We start from the raw sequence: 14,688 nt of genomic DNA, 5'->3' as shown, positions 1-14,688 counted from the left end.
AAGAGCTGACTCGTTGGAAAAGACCCTGATGCCAGGGAAGATTGAGGGCAGGAGGAGAAGGGGACGACAGAGGATGAGATGGTTGGATGGCATCACCGACTCAATGGACATGGGTTTGGGTGGACTCTGGGAGTTGATGATGGACAGGGAGGCCTGGCGTGCTGCAGTTCATGGGTTCGCAGAGTTGGACGCAACTGAGCGACTGAACTGAGCTGAACTGAACAATGATTTGTATATACAATTTATTATATGATATAGTTATTTTATATTTTGAGTTATCTATTACTACTTTATTTTGTTGCTCATATTGTTTTACCTTTACTGTTTCATTTCAATTGCCTTCTGTATACACTTGACATATACTTGTTGCAGGGTTTTATTTTGTGCTTCCTTAGTTCCTGGTAGTATAAGATGCTTTAGCTTCATCTTGGATTTTTCCTGCTTCAATACTAGAGTCAACTGCTTTTTTTAAGGAGCCCTGACTCCTTTATTGGAGAATGAACAGCTGGGTGCTAGATGTGATTGTTGCTACAGGCATGCTGTTGTTTCTAGCCCCTCTCAGTAGACAGAGTAAGATAATATATGTATATATACTAGCTCATATGTACAAACACATTCATATCATTTTCTCCCCCTCTGTATTTGTATTAAGCTACGCATGAGTTCATGTTGACATCTCCAGTGTCGTTGTCACATGGTTGGTTTATTTTAGCCCCTCCCCATCACTTATGCATAACCTCCTTTTCCAATAGCGAGCATCCTGGCTCCTGCCATCTGCCACCCATTTACTTATCTGTTTAATCCCAGTATATGTTTACAGTAGCATCCGAGTTGTTCACCTGAACCCCCAGGAAAAGCAGTTCTACCAGCTAGAGGATAGTGATTATGAATATTTCCTTTTGGCTTTATTCTTATTATCCCTACTCATTTTATTTTTAAATATTTGTCTTAGTTGCGGTGTGCAGAATCTTCACTGAGTCATGCAGGATCTTTTGTTGCAGCATGTGTGTTCAGTTGCCCTGTGGTATGTAGGATCTTGTTTTTCTGACCCAGTTCGAACCAACATCCACTACATTGCAAGGCAGATTCTTAACCATTGGACCACCGAGGAAGTGAGCCACCAAGGACCACCTTAAGGAACTCTTTTTTTAAAAAAATGTATCTAGTGTGAAACTAGGGCATGTGGAACTTCCCCAACCAGGGATTGAACCCGCGCCCCCGACAGCAGACGCTCAGAATCTTAACCACTGGACTTGCCAGGAAAGTCCCTATCTACTCATTTTAGAAGCTGCTTATGTCAATGCTTTACCCCCTCCCCCTTCAATGAGGTATGTCACACATTTGTACAACAGATTCTTTGGTCTCTGCATTCTGTCTTGGCAGTTGTCCAGTCTCCCAACTGATATATTTTTTAATTTGCATTCTTTAAGGTTCATTCTTTGTGCTGTAAAGTCCTGTGGGTTTTGGCAAATACACAGTGTCATGACCCACCAACGCAATTTTGTGCAGAATAATTCATGACCATAAAAAAACCCCCAGTGCTTCCCCTATTTAACTTTTTCTCCTCCCCAAATTCCTGGCAGCTTCTGATCTATTTTCTCTATACAATTTTGCCTTTTCTAGGATACCATATACACAGAATCATACAGAGTGTAGCCTTGTCAGACTGGTTTCTTACACTTAGTAAAAAATTTAAGATTCATTCATTGTGTCACAACCACAGTGTTTTTGTAACAAAAAGCATGTATATTGTTGTCATATTATTTCCTCTACAAACCAGAATGTTCAGTAAGAGTCCGCAGAAGCCAATGAGGAAGTGAAAGAAAGTAGGTTTACATAGTTGGCCACAGAGGCAGAACGTACTAGTTACAATTATTGTTTGTTAAAATAACTTTTATGAAAAATGTTACCGGTAATGCAAATTTCATAAAGCACACATTAGGTGTTTCTAGTACCAAATGCATATATACTCCTGAAATCACAGGGAGATATCCTTCATTTCAAGAAAAGTTTTGTTAGAAAAAAGTCAGATTAATAAGGGTGTACATTAAGAGTCCTCATTTTCCAGGAGAACTCTAACATTTCTTGTAAAATATTCAGATTTCTCTGAAATTTTAACCTGTTTGATTTGTTTAACAACTGAGTTTATAAATTTGAAAACACCTCTGTTTAAAGCAAAGTGTACTCCATGGCCCAAAGCTCAGGCATTGAGCTACCTAAACTCCAAATGGATTTCAGAAATCATTTGCCGAATCCGGGACCCCACGGTCTCTGGGCCACCTTGACCTTCCCTGTTGGAGGAGAAGGGAAATGAAAAGATGGTGGTCATGGTGAAGGCATGCTGGGATGAATCTCCAGAGAAAAGGCCCACTTTCTGTTCCATCAAGAAGATTTTACGGGAAGCGAGTCCCAGAGTGTGAGTTAGAAGTCTAGCAGAGGTTTTCTCCTAATTATTTAACCATTAGAATTTTAAAGCTCTGGGACTGCGATTGATTCTGTGTGCCTCCCTCCCTCCCTCCTCCTATTTCCTCCCTCCTCCCGGCTCCCTCCTCCCTCCCTCCCTTCCTTTTCTTCCTTCATCATACACTCATTCAGGACCCATCATATACAAAGCACTGTGCCACGTGCTGGCTGCAGTCTAGTGGTAAATTCTCCCTTTATTTCATAAATGATGTAAACATGGATCAGACTTTCATTGTCCTCCTTTTTCCACCCCAGATACTGCCTATCAATCAAGACTCTCATTCCCAAGGAGTTCTGATATGACCTCAGAATCTTTTTCAAGCCAGCATTCCAGGGGTTATGACTCATTCATTGGGACTGGATGGTAGGATAAAAAAATTATCCACCAAACTTAGAGTAGATTATTGACTTTAATTATTCATGCCTCTTGAATAATTTTCTCAGTAGTGGCTTCACATGAGGGTCACTGTGTGATCTTTTGAATGTCAGAAGGCACAGCTTTTGAGAAGCAGCTTGAGTTGATAGATGCCTGGGTGGGAGTCGGGCATCGACTCCTAATTTGGCCATTCCACTATGTGTTCTTAACAGAACAGCTCCATGTTCTGCATTTTCCACATCAAAATAGGTTTAAATAGTAGGTCTCAGGTCAGTGAATACTTTTTACTTAGAAAATAGGGTCAATGTTAAGGCAAGTGTATTCCCTATAAAAGCCTCAGTCTCCTTATGTGAAAGATGGAAAATTTGATTTCTTTGAAGATGCCTCTAAAACAAGAGCCTATGGGATCTAGAAACGCCCTTGATATCTGTCACCAGAAAAGAAAACATCTGGTGTTGCCATCGTAAGAGAAAAGAACAACTCCTCCTGAAACCTACATTTCCGCATAACCATGACAACGGCATGAAACATGTAGGGAAGAGGGGCGTGGGAGGGCAGCGAAGGCTACTGTTTGTTCAGTGCCCTCTGGTAGCAGACACAGCCCTGGTACTCACTGCCTCTCTGAATTTTCTGAAGGACCCTGTGAAGTATGTATTATTATCCTCATTTCTCAGATGAAGAAACTGAGGCTCCAAAGACTGATGGGGGCAGTTCAAGATCACAGGGCTGGTAAAGGATGGACTGTCCTGCCAGATGCCTATGGCCAGGGTCCTTTCACTGCTGCCCACTGGCAATGCTTGAGTGTGAAAGCTTAAGGGCACGACATGTTGTCTTGGAATGTATACTTGAATGTTGTGTTCCACTGTGGCCCTAAAGTTCTTGGACAAAGATGTAAATCTCTGAGTTCTTTTAAAGCCGCGTGAGTGTACTAGACAGTGTGATGAGCAAGCTGGAAGTGTACGCCAATCACATGGAGGAGGTGGTGGAAGAGAGGACCAACCAGCTGATGGCCGAGAAGAGGAAAGTGGATCAGCTTTTATCCACAATGCTGCCCAGGTAATCCAAAGTTCCTGGGGCCTTGACAAAAGAACCAGGATGCAACACCATTGCTATTTAAGGAGGCCCCACATGGAGAGAAAATTTCCTTTGTTCTTTTCCTAAGAGGATGTTAGGCTCTTCTAAAATGGGTCAAGCATTCTATGTGTAATTTGGTACATCTTGTAAAGCGAGACAGAGGCAAATGCCCTCCAATCCACAGGAATCATAGAATACAGATCTGTAAAGGATGGAATATAGTGGATGCAGTGATAGGAGGCGACCACTAGAGGGTGCCCTAGCTTCATGAGCCCAATACTCTTGGTCTGTTCAGATTATTGTTCAGTCGCTGAGTCGTGTCCCACTCTTTGGGATCCCAGGGACTGAAGCATGCCAGGCTTCCCTGTCCTTCACTATCAGATTATTTATATTACACGTCTGTCCAAATACTTTGCACAGCATGCACTGCTAACTTCAGATTCAAAACTTGCTTCATTTTCGGCTCTGTTATCACCTGGGCACACCCTGAACGCTTGACAGAGCATCTGCTCTTAAAATTCCTGTAATTCTGTGTGTCTTGACAAAGAAAGGGGGTTGGCGATTTGAATGTGTTAATGTGAGATTGGTTGATAGAAGTAAAAATGTTAATTTATGAATTGATGAGTGTAGTTGTGGACTGTAGCTGTTTCCACATCTGCAGGCTGAGTCTTTCTAATCAACTCTATAACCGGTAGGAGAAAAGGCAGTTCCCTCAGGGAGAAAATCTTTTTGAAAAGGCATTTATGTGACCTGCTCCTCACTCTTCCCCGAATTTATACCTACCAATTAAAATATCTCTTTAGAGAAAATGCAGGCTGAGAGATGGGTGTCAGAAAATTCCCTCTAGATGATGGATTCTTGTTAACCAAAAATCTAATGCACTGAAGCAAAAAAGATCTACCAGGGAGACTTTGTAGGGATGTATAGGAGATAATATGAATAAAATACTATTCAAAAACATCCTTATTCTCTGTTTTCAGCTTCACTGGAGAACAACTTGTAGCAGGAATGTCCGTGGAACCAGAGCATTTTGAGTCGGTGACAATCTTTCTCTCTGACATTGTTGGATTCACAAAACTCTGCTCTCTCGGCTCCCCCCTGCAAGCTGTGAAGCTCCTTACTGACCGGTACAGTGTATTTGCTCACATCATTAAAACTCATGACGTGTATAAGGTGAGACACCTGGTTTCCGGGTCGTGGGGGTGCACATGATCCTTGTAGCTGTCCCCCCCTGGGCGTGAATGAAGATGAATCCAGCCTAAGACATCAGTCAGGAGGAAGGCTCTGTTTTAGGCTGGCAGTCTATCTCAATTCATGGCAGAAACTCAATATTTGATTCCTGTTTGTTTTCTTGGAGAAGGGCTTGATTCATCACAGATGTAGGTGCTTGTCAAGAATCATCAGCTGTTCCCTCTGTTCCTTTCCATTATTTTATCTCACAGTAAACACATTTCTAAAACAGGCATTGACCTTCTACTGGCTAATACCTCCAGTTCCCTCCTGAATATATTTTTTTTTCATATTCAGAGAGGCTCGCATTTAGTTTCCTTTAAAGATTGTCTTTGAATCCGTTGTGTTTCACTTCTTTTACTGTGATCTTTAGCAATTCAAGCTTAGATTATCAGACTCGTGCCTAAAGATCAGATAGTAACTACCTGACTAGTACTACTACTCTGGAGATGTATGAACAAGGTCACCTAGAATGAAAGAGGAGTTTTGTAGGGGAAGAGAACAAAAACTGACAACTTGGCCTCATTCATAATGACAAGGCCACCTTATATGTTTTCTGGTGGGGCCAGGTGATGACTCCAGGACGCCCATGTTCACACACACCAGGTGGGCAGCCACAAGCTCATCAGCTCTGACCTCTGATTGCAGGGCTCTCTGCCTGTGGTCCTGGATCAGGAAGACTTGGGGCAATGTAATCATGTCCTCTGGCAACACATCCTCAGTGGTGTTCCCCCAAAGTTCCCCAAGGATGTAGCCCCAACTCAAGAATGGATGGAAGGATAGTACGGAGAATCAAAAAGAGCAGATCACATTCACCCAACAAAAACAGAAGCTGCTCTGCTTCGAAGATCCTCCTCTGGGATCGTCTCTTTGTGTTTTCTTCTCAGCTATGTTTTGCCTGAACTAATGTTCGAATCAGTTTGTGTTTCTAAAGGATATGCCCACGGTGGGGTGAGGTAGCCTAGAAGCAGTTCGACTTGTGTGCTTGTTGATTTGGGTAATTTCAGTGTCACCAGGAGGCAGACGTGTTCTTACTGCCTGGCTAAGGCCTGAAAGTTCACCTTTACCATCATCGTTGGAATCTGCTGAAATGCAGATGGATCTAAAAGGAGCTGTAACTTTATACTTACACTTGTCATTTATTCTCTCTTGTGAATGAAGGATCTGAAAGGTGATTTTATTAGGAGGATTAGGGGAAAAGAAGATGGATGCCTACATTTATATATTTTGTGTAGTATAAACGGATGCATAGTGGTACCTAAGAGCCTTTACGTGGAGTGAAGATTTTCCAGGTTGGATAAGATGAACGGCCCTTGATGGCTCCTGGTGATCTTTCAAGTCTCAAGTCTGATGAGGTGATCTGTGCCTCATCAATGTATTGCTGTCTGCCTAACTAGTTTTGAACCTGGGTTGGGGGAATACGGTCACCGGCAGTGTCAGATTTCAGAAGGGAAAGCCGTGACTGTGGGGAAGAGGGCCAGGGGAGGAAGGTTTCCTGGAGGAGACAGGACAAGGGCAGGACCTTGAGGAAATGCGAGGGCTTGGATGGGGTGGAGGTCACGGAGTGCGACCCCTCCAAGGATGGGGCCCAAAGCAGGATCAGGAACGAGGGGCCTTACCTCACACTCATCCCCTCACTCCCAGCCTCCCTTGGGAAGAAAACAAAGCCGCTTTCTTCCTTTGTTTTCAGGCTGAAACCATTGGAGATGCATACATGGTGGCTAGCGGACTTCCCATCCGCAATGGAATCCGACACGTGGACGAGATTGCCATGATGTCCTTGCATTTCCTTGGTGCCACCATCCACTTTCAGATGGGCCACATGCCCGAGGAGAAGCTGAAGCTCCGAATGGCCTCCACACAGGTAGACAGCACTAAGGGCAGGCGGCCTTGTGGCCCAGATACAGCAGCAGATGGTTCTAAATTCACACCCTAGGCCCGAGGCTTTCAGAAGCCCAGAAACCAAATGGTGATATCCTCAGGGGGAAAGAAAAGATTGAATCATCTTTGCTTGCATATTTCTACTTAGCCAGATTGCTTGGTAACAATAAGGACACACAAAGATTCCAAGGTGTTTAGCCCCAAAAAAGGAGGAGCCTCCAAATCAGAACAGTTATTTTGGGCTGCTTTTCCTCCATGCCTCACCATCAAATGCCCTTTGATCTGTTTTTATCAAACTCATGGGCCTGTGACTTGGGAATAGATGACCTGCACTTGATTAAATGCTATTCTGTCACTGTCTTGAAATTCTTGATAATTTTTGAATGGAAGATCCCTTATTGTCATTTGAGACTGGACCCTGCAAATTATGGTAGCCAGACCTTCTCCTCTCTCTCCTCCACAGCTTAACTAAAATAGACCCTGACTGCTCACCAGAATTAATCACTCCTATGTTTGTGCCACTGATGCTCTGTGTACATACCCAGTGCATGAATATCATCATTAATTTATGTCTTAGTCAGCCTGGTTGTTAAAATACCATACGTACACTGGGTGGCTTAAACTACACACATTTCTGACAGTTCTGGTGGCTGCAAAGTCTAAGCTCAAGAATTCTACCACGGTGGGTCCTACCGGTTCAAGCTTGTAGGGTGCCTTCCGGCTGCATCCTCACATGGAAAAAGAGAGAGAACTCTGGTGTCTCTTCCTGTTCAATTCAGGGCTAAGTCATTTCAGCCATGTCTGACTTTGAGACCCCATGGACTGTAGCCCACCAGGCTCCTCTGTCCCTGGGATTCTCCAGGCAAGAATACTGGAGTGGGTTGCCATGCCTTCCTCCAAGGGATCTTCCAGACCCAGGGATCGAACCTACATCTCATGTCTCCTCCATTGGCAGGCAGGTTCTTCACCAGTCGTGCCACCTGGGAAGCCCCCTTCCTCTTCTAACAAGGGCACTAATCCCATCAAAAGAGCCCCACACTCATGACCTCCTCTAATTACCAGCTAAAGGCCCCACTTCCTAATGCCACTGTATTGAGTTTAGAGATTCAGTATGTGAACATGAGGGGTGGGGGGCACACAAACATTCAACCCATAACAACTGATTATGTTGCTTTCCATTCAGAGTCTGTGAATTCCATAGTATGCCTCACTGTAAACCTTGAAATCTGTTGCCAAACTTTGCCCCGAGAGAGTCCTTGACAACATTTGTTGACTGGATGTTCATTGTGGAGCTGACACTGGGGAAATTGTGGACTGGCCATGCCCCTCTGTCCTTGGCTTTGCAGGTCCCGTGGTGGCTGGCGTGGTGGAAATCACCATGCCCAGATACTGCCTGTTTGGAGACACCGTGAACGTGGCACCCAGAAGGGAAAGTGGCAGTTTGCGTGGGTATTGTTTCCAGCACTTTGCAAACACGAGCTCGCTGTCCCTCTGGTCCCCTATCTTTAACCAGAGAGTATTTTCAGAAGACCATTTGCATTTTGTCTACTCTTTCCCATCTGAAGGATAAGATCATTATCCATTTTAGACAAAACTGGTTGCCAGCTTTGTAGATAAGGCTTTGCACTGAGCTCTTGACGGAGCCCTGTAAACACACGTGACAGCGCCTTCTAAGACTTTCCATCCTCAACAGTCAGGTACACATAGGGTAAGATCATTTAAATCAGGAGTAGGAGTTGGCAGACTTTCTGAGCAGGACCAGAGAGTAAGTATTTTAGGCTTTGCAGGCCATAATCTCTGTTGCAACTATGTAACTGCTGTTGTCAATGCAGAAGAAGCAGTTTGCAACCTATAAATGTTGGGTGTGTTTATATTCCAATAAAACTATTTGCAAACACAGGTGGTGGGCCGAATTTGGCCTGTCAGTAGCAATGTGCCAAACTTGATGTATAGTTTTGGTGATACCAAAGAAATCTATGGCCAGGAACTCCGGTGAGCATCAAATTCTTTTGCTTTAGAGTAGTTTTATTGCACTGATTATTGCTGGACATATATATGCCATTTATTGACTGAGACATTAATCAACTGGAAAAACTAATTATTCAGTGATTTAAATATTAAAAAAATTAGATTAACATAATTTGTAAATCTTTCACAGCACATAAGACACACACAAAAAGACAAAAAGTCTTTTCCCCTCTGATTAACTTTGTTGTCTTAGTTACTTAAGTGAGTTCCCAAATCCAGATTTAAACCACTGTCTTATCTTGTAAGTTAAGAGTTCAAGGATAAAATATGAAATTGGAAGTGCTGATGTAGGCTCCAAGCCTGACTTTTGTTGCAGTTCAAGTTACAAAAGACCTTTTTAGTGGTACATCTCAGTTGTGGTACTGTCTCAGGGAGCCCGAGGAGCCCAGCTGACCTCCATCCATCAGGAACACCAACTTGCATATAGAGTCAGTTCTGTCTTATTTCTAGGCTGAACCTATTAAAGCTTGAGCAACACCTAGCAGCGTGTAAGCAATGCCTGTACGATTGGGGGTCCCAGCCCAGGTGTCCCAGATGTGGGGATGCTGTCTGTGATTCACTTAATGAGAGGTGCTGGCGGTCCCAGAATTTGAGCCAAGTGTGAGGCGTTCCCTCAGCCTTTGCTCTGCCTTTGACATCCATAGTAAATTCACAACCATGGTGATGACTAGACTCTATCTGGTTTCTGGCAGCTCTCCGGATCCAGGTCTCTCAGAGCACTGCAGGCATCCTGCTGGCGTTGGGAGGGTACGATTTGAAAAGAGAGGCACCATTCCAGTCAAGGTAAGACCAGGGCCACTGTGAACGCCCGTCCCCACTTGGGTCCCGGAAGGAGATGTCAAGGAACTTGATGGAATGAGTGCGTCTCCATGCCGTGGTTCATGGAGATCACTGAGGTTCACATAGAGCTCTTGTGCCTGCCAGTTGTCTTCCTCCAGAGAGGGCTGTATAGTTGCCTCCATGGTCAGACACGGAATCTGTGACCTTGGCTCCCACCTAGACTAACCTCTGTGCAACACCTCCTTCCTCTTTGCCGCACTGGCCTCCTGGCATCTGCTTGAACACCCCAGAATGCAGTAGTCTCCCACATGAAGCAACAGCAAATACAACCCGGGAATAATCATGCCCACAGTCTTCTATTTCCCTTCTCCGGAGTCTAAAGTGCCCAGGTGGAGAGGATGGAAGCCCACTGGTCTGGGGGCACTTAAACCTCATCGCATCTCTACACATTTCAGTATCTCTTCCCTTTCCCTCTGCCCTTCTCCCAGTCCATCACTGAAATGTACCTCGTCTTTTTGATAAACCTTGCGTTTCTGTGGGTGGTGGTACTTCTCACATCTTGGGGATGTTCGCAGTGGGGTGGTGAGTGGTTACTAGGACTTTGGGAGCTTGAGTGAGTGTCAGGGTCTAGGGAAGGAAGTGAAGTGGAGGGGGCAGGGTACCTTCATCTCCTCAGTTTACTAAGCCTGGCTCTGGCGTCATCTAATGTCAGGTAAGAGGAAGCTTTTTTAGCTGGCAGCAGTGTAGACCTAGCTATGAATCCTGTCCCCACTAGTTCCTAGCTGTCTGATTTGGGGGCTTGGTTTTATTATCTGTAAAATGGGAACAGTGATAACACTGCCCTCTCAGGGTGGTTGTGAGTGTTAATCGTGAACATGTAAGTGAGGTGTTTCACCTGGTGCCCTACTCACGGTAAGAGCTCAACAGATTTTATTATTACTTTAAAAGATTTTCTTTGCAGCAGACTTAGACTCCACTGGCCCTCACCCCCTAGGCCATCTGCTGAGTGTCCATTTGGGCTTATCAGCCTAGTCCAAGGACATGATCACGATTTCATCGGTGATGAAGCGTCTCCCTTACCGAGGCAGCTCCTGCCTGGTTGCAGTTTGGGCTACAGACATGATTCTCAGGAGGAAGCCAGCAAGGGCAACCCGAGTTGTCTGCTGAGAGACCACACTTGACAGGCAGCCTCTCCTGCTCTGAGATTCACCATCTCTCCTGGAGAAAGATATGGCAACCCACTCCAGTATTCTGCCTGGAGAATCCCATGAACAGAGGAACCTAGTGGGCTACAGTCCATCAGGTCGCAGAGTCAGACATGACCGAGCCGCGGAGCACACACCTATGGTTCCAGGGTGTTGAGTCAGTCTCCCACTAGGGGGCGCCATCTAGCTGGCCTCAGCACACCCTGGAGTCCTGTTCAGTTCAGTTCAGTTCTGTTGCTCAGAGTTCAGCTCTGCGACCCCATGGACTGCAGCATGCCAGGCCTCCCTGTCCATCACCAACTCCTGGAGCCTACTCAAACCCATGTCCATTGAGTCAGTGATGCCATCCAACCATCTCATCCTCTGTCGTCCCCTTCTCCTCCTGCCTTCAATCCTTCCCATCATCAGGGTCTTTTCCAATGAGTCAGTTCTTCACTTCAGGTGGCCAAAGTATTGGAGTTTCAGCTTCAGCATCAGTCCTTCCAATGAATATTCAGGACTGATCTCCTTTAGGATGGACTGGTTGGATCTCCTTGCAGTCCAAGGGACTCTCAAGAGTCTTCTCCAACACATCAGTTCAAAAGCATTGATTCTTTAGCACTCAGCCTTCTTTATAGTCCAACTCTCACATCCATACATGGCTATTGGAAAAACCATAGCTTTGACTAGACAGACCTTTGTTGGCAAAGTAATGTCTCTGCTTTTTAATACAGAGTCCTGTGGCCTGGTGCAAACCTGGAGTTTGATGAACTGGATACAGTGAACTCACTTCCTGGGGGACCAGGGCTGCTGCTCCCAGACCTGCCAGTGAGCCTGCCTCCCTGCCAGAAGTTTCCAGCCCATTAACTTGCAAATTGGCAGTGAATCCAACTTCATTCTGGGGAAGGGGAAAGCTGGAGAATGAAGCCTGGGGCCAGGAACCTGCCTCCCTTTGCAAAGTGCCTGCTCCCTAATCTCTAGTGTTTATTATCCTTATCGGCTAATCAGACTGCAGGGACGTAGAAGCCCACAGCTGAAGGCATCTCAGGAATGTTTTCTAGGCTGAAGCTCTGAGGTGTGAATCACTGAAATCCAGCAGAATTAGGCCACGCTGGGCAGGCAGAACTCCCGCACTCTGGCTGGAAGGCCTGGCTTCACTTCCTGTGAGCACTACGCCTTCCAAATGCATAATATCCTGTTCTCAATTTATTGTTTAATTTCTTTCCTATCCACTGAGCAAAGGACAGAAATGAGGCTTGAATTTTAAGTAGGATTTTAAAAATTCATTTATGAAGTATTTAATTTTTTAATCTCCAGAAGAAAAGGTGAACCCATCGATTCTGCCATGAGTAATTCCCCCTTTACAAAAAGAATGGGGTCCCATGTTGTTTTTGTGGGTTTTGCAATAGATCTACTGAACCACTGATGCAATTACAGTATTTTTTTTTTTAATTCCGTGAAACTCCTCGCATCCAGATTATCTTCCATGTGGCTGCTGCTGAAAATGGCAGAGCAACTTGAATGATGTGTCCTCTTTGAGCCTTTTTCTATTGAATTTCCAGGACTGAAGATGTGAAAACCGAAAAGGCATGTTTTCTTTTTCACTTGACCTCAGAGTGGCCTTTGTGGAGATATTTCTGAGCTCTGTATAGGTCTTTTTGATGGGATGGGAGCATTTAATACCAAATTTGACAAAAGGTTTGGTGGAATTCCTGCCTTTCTGCAGGAAGAGGGATACTATCTAGGCACTGAGGGAAGAGCTTTACAAACAGTAACCCAGCTCCTCTGAGTGCCTGAGCGCTCCCATCAGCAGGACTCTTCTGCCCAGAGGTGAGCAGTTGACTTCTAGGACCTTCACAGATGCCACAATTCCATTTTCATTGTGGTGGGCTCTGCTCCTCTCCAAAGCCCTTCAGCATCAAGCTCTTGACTGATGCTTAAAAGGAGAGAGGAAGAGGCATTTATATGCAGGAAACATAGAGCTATCTCGGCATGGTGACCGTGGGCCAAAAATCGTCTCCTCACGCCTTATACCTTCTTCCCTTGCTTGGGATCAGGGCTTCTGAGTGCTCGCATTTTGTTCCATCAGGAAATCAAACAAGGCACCTTCTGCTATGGAGTCTCTCAGAGACATTGGCCAGTTCTCATCCATCCATCCATTCATTCATGTATCCACCTATTCATCTACCCATGTATCTATCCATCCTTATGCACATTAATTCAAAGAGCATTTATTGAGTACTTACTCTGTGCCAGATACCACACTGGGAGACACAAGAAAAAGTGAAATGTTCCATGATCTTTAGCTCTCAGTTTACTGGGGAAGACGAAGCATACCAGTGATGCAATGTATTAAGGACTGATAGAGGTATGTGCCAAAGAGTGGAAGTAACTGAGAAACCCAATATTGGTACATTGAAAGAGAATCAGAAAATGATACACAGATGTAGGGATGGGTGGGATGTGATCATCGAATATTATTGTCCAGTCTTTGTATTTGTGTCAAGTGTGGGTATTTGTTCCCTTCCAGCCCTAGCCAACAAGCTTACACAGTTAGGTTCATATAGTAGAGACTTTGTTACTTCTGCCTTTTCCATCAAACATTATGGCATGTACATTTGGCATCCAATCACACACATGCTCATAAACATATATATATATATACACACATGTGCCTACATATACATATTCACACACATTCACATATATACATACACATGCACACACATAGACTCATATATATACATATGTTGAATATATACATACATCTCTCTCTATATATCTACCTATAGCTATAGGTATAGCTGTATCTATCAGTTGACCAATAGGTAGAGATTTCTGTGCATGTGTACACTCAGTATATATACATGTGTGTGTATATGTCCATGTCTCTATATATATCCTTTGAATTACTCAAGTTAAGAGAGAGAGATGTCTTTAGCACACATAACCAGGAATTTCGATAAGAGCAATTTCCTAAAATCTGTATCCAGGTTGTTTCTATATCAACCAAGGATGCCTAAAAGGGGCATTATTATTTCCTCCTTCTCTCAATGTCCATTTTTTGCTCAGCACTAATGGGAATTTGCAAGAGAATGTTTGGAGAGTGGCTTTCTCTTAGTGATAGAGAAGTTGAGAGACATGAAACATACAACCAAATATCATAGACCTGTTAACTTCAAGTCTAAACATATGCAGTTGCTGCTGAGACATGATGGCCTTAGAGACAGCAATGGCCACAAAAGCTTATCCCCCAAACACTCATCATGTGAAATGGCTCCACCTCCTTGCACAGAAACCCAATATTGGAATTTTTGAAATGCAAATGTAGGATAAAATGATTGAACACCACTGGAATATATGAGAATCTAAGGAGTTCTAGTTGTAGAAACCCCTGAATGGATTGAAGAATTGGCTATCAACATGATATATTAACACTGTAAGCTATAGTCATTGCTTATTTACTTTAAGACATTTTATTTATTCCATAGCACCACAAAGAGGTACAAGATCATTAGACATTATGATAAAACAAAGCTAAACTACCACAACATTGTTTTACTCTGACAGCCAAGGATTTGTGATTATGGCTGTGAGTGTGCTATTAAAGAGTTTTTTACTAGAACCGATAAAATATATCTTCTGTCCTTTTGAAGTAAAGGCTAGCTACAA

Source organism: Odocoileus virginianus, chromosome 7 (genome assembly GCF_023699985.2).
Source record: "Odocoileus virginianus isolate 20LAN1187 ecotype Illinois chromosome 7, Ovbor_1.2, whole genome shotgun sequence".
Classification (NCBI taxonomy): domain Eukaryota; kingdom Metazoa; phylum Chordata; class Mammalia; order Artiodactyla; family Cervidae; genus Odocoileus; species Odocoileus virginianus.
Note: the sequence above shows the minus strand (reverse complement) of the source record.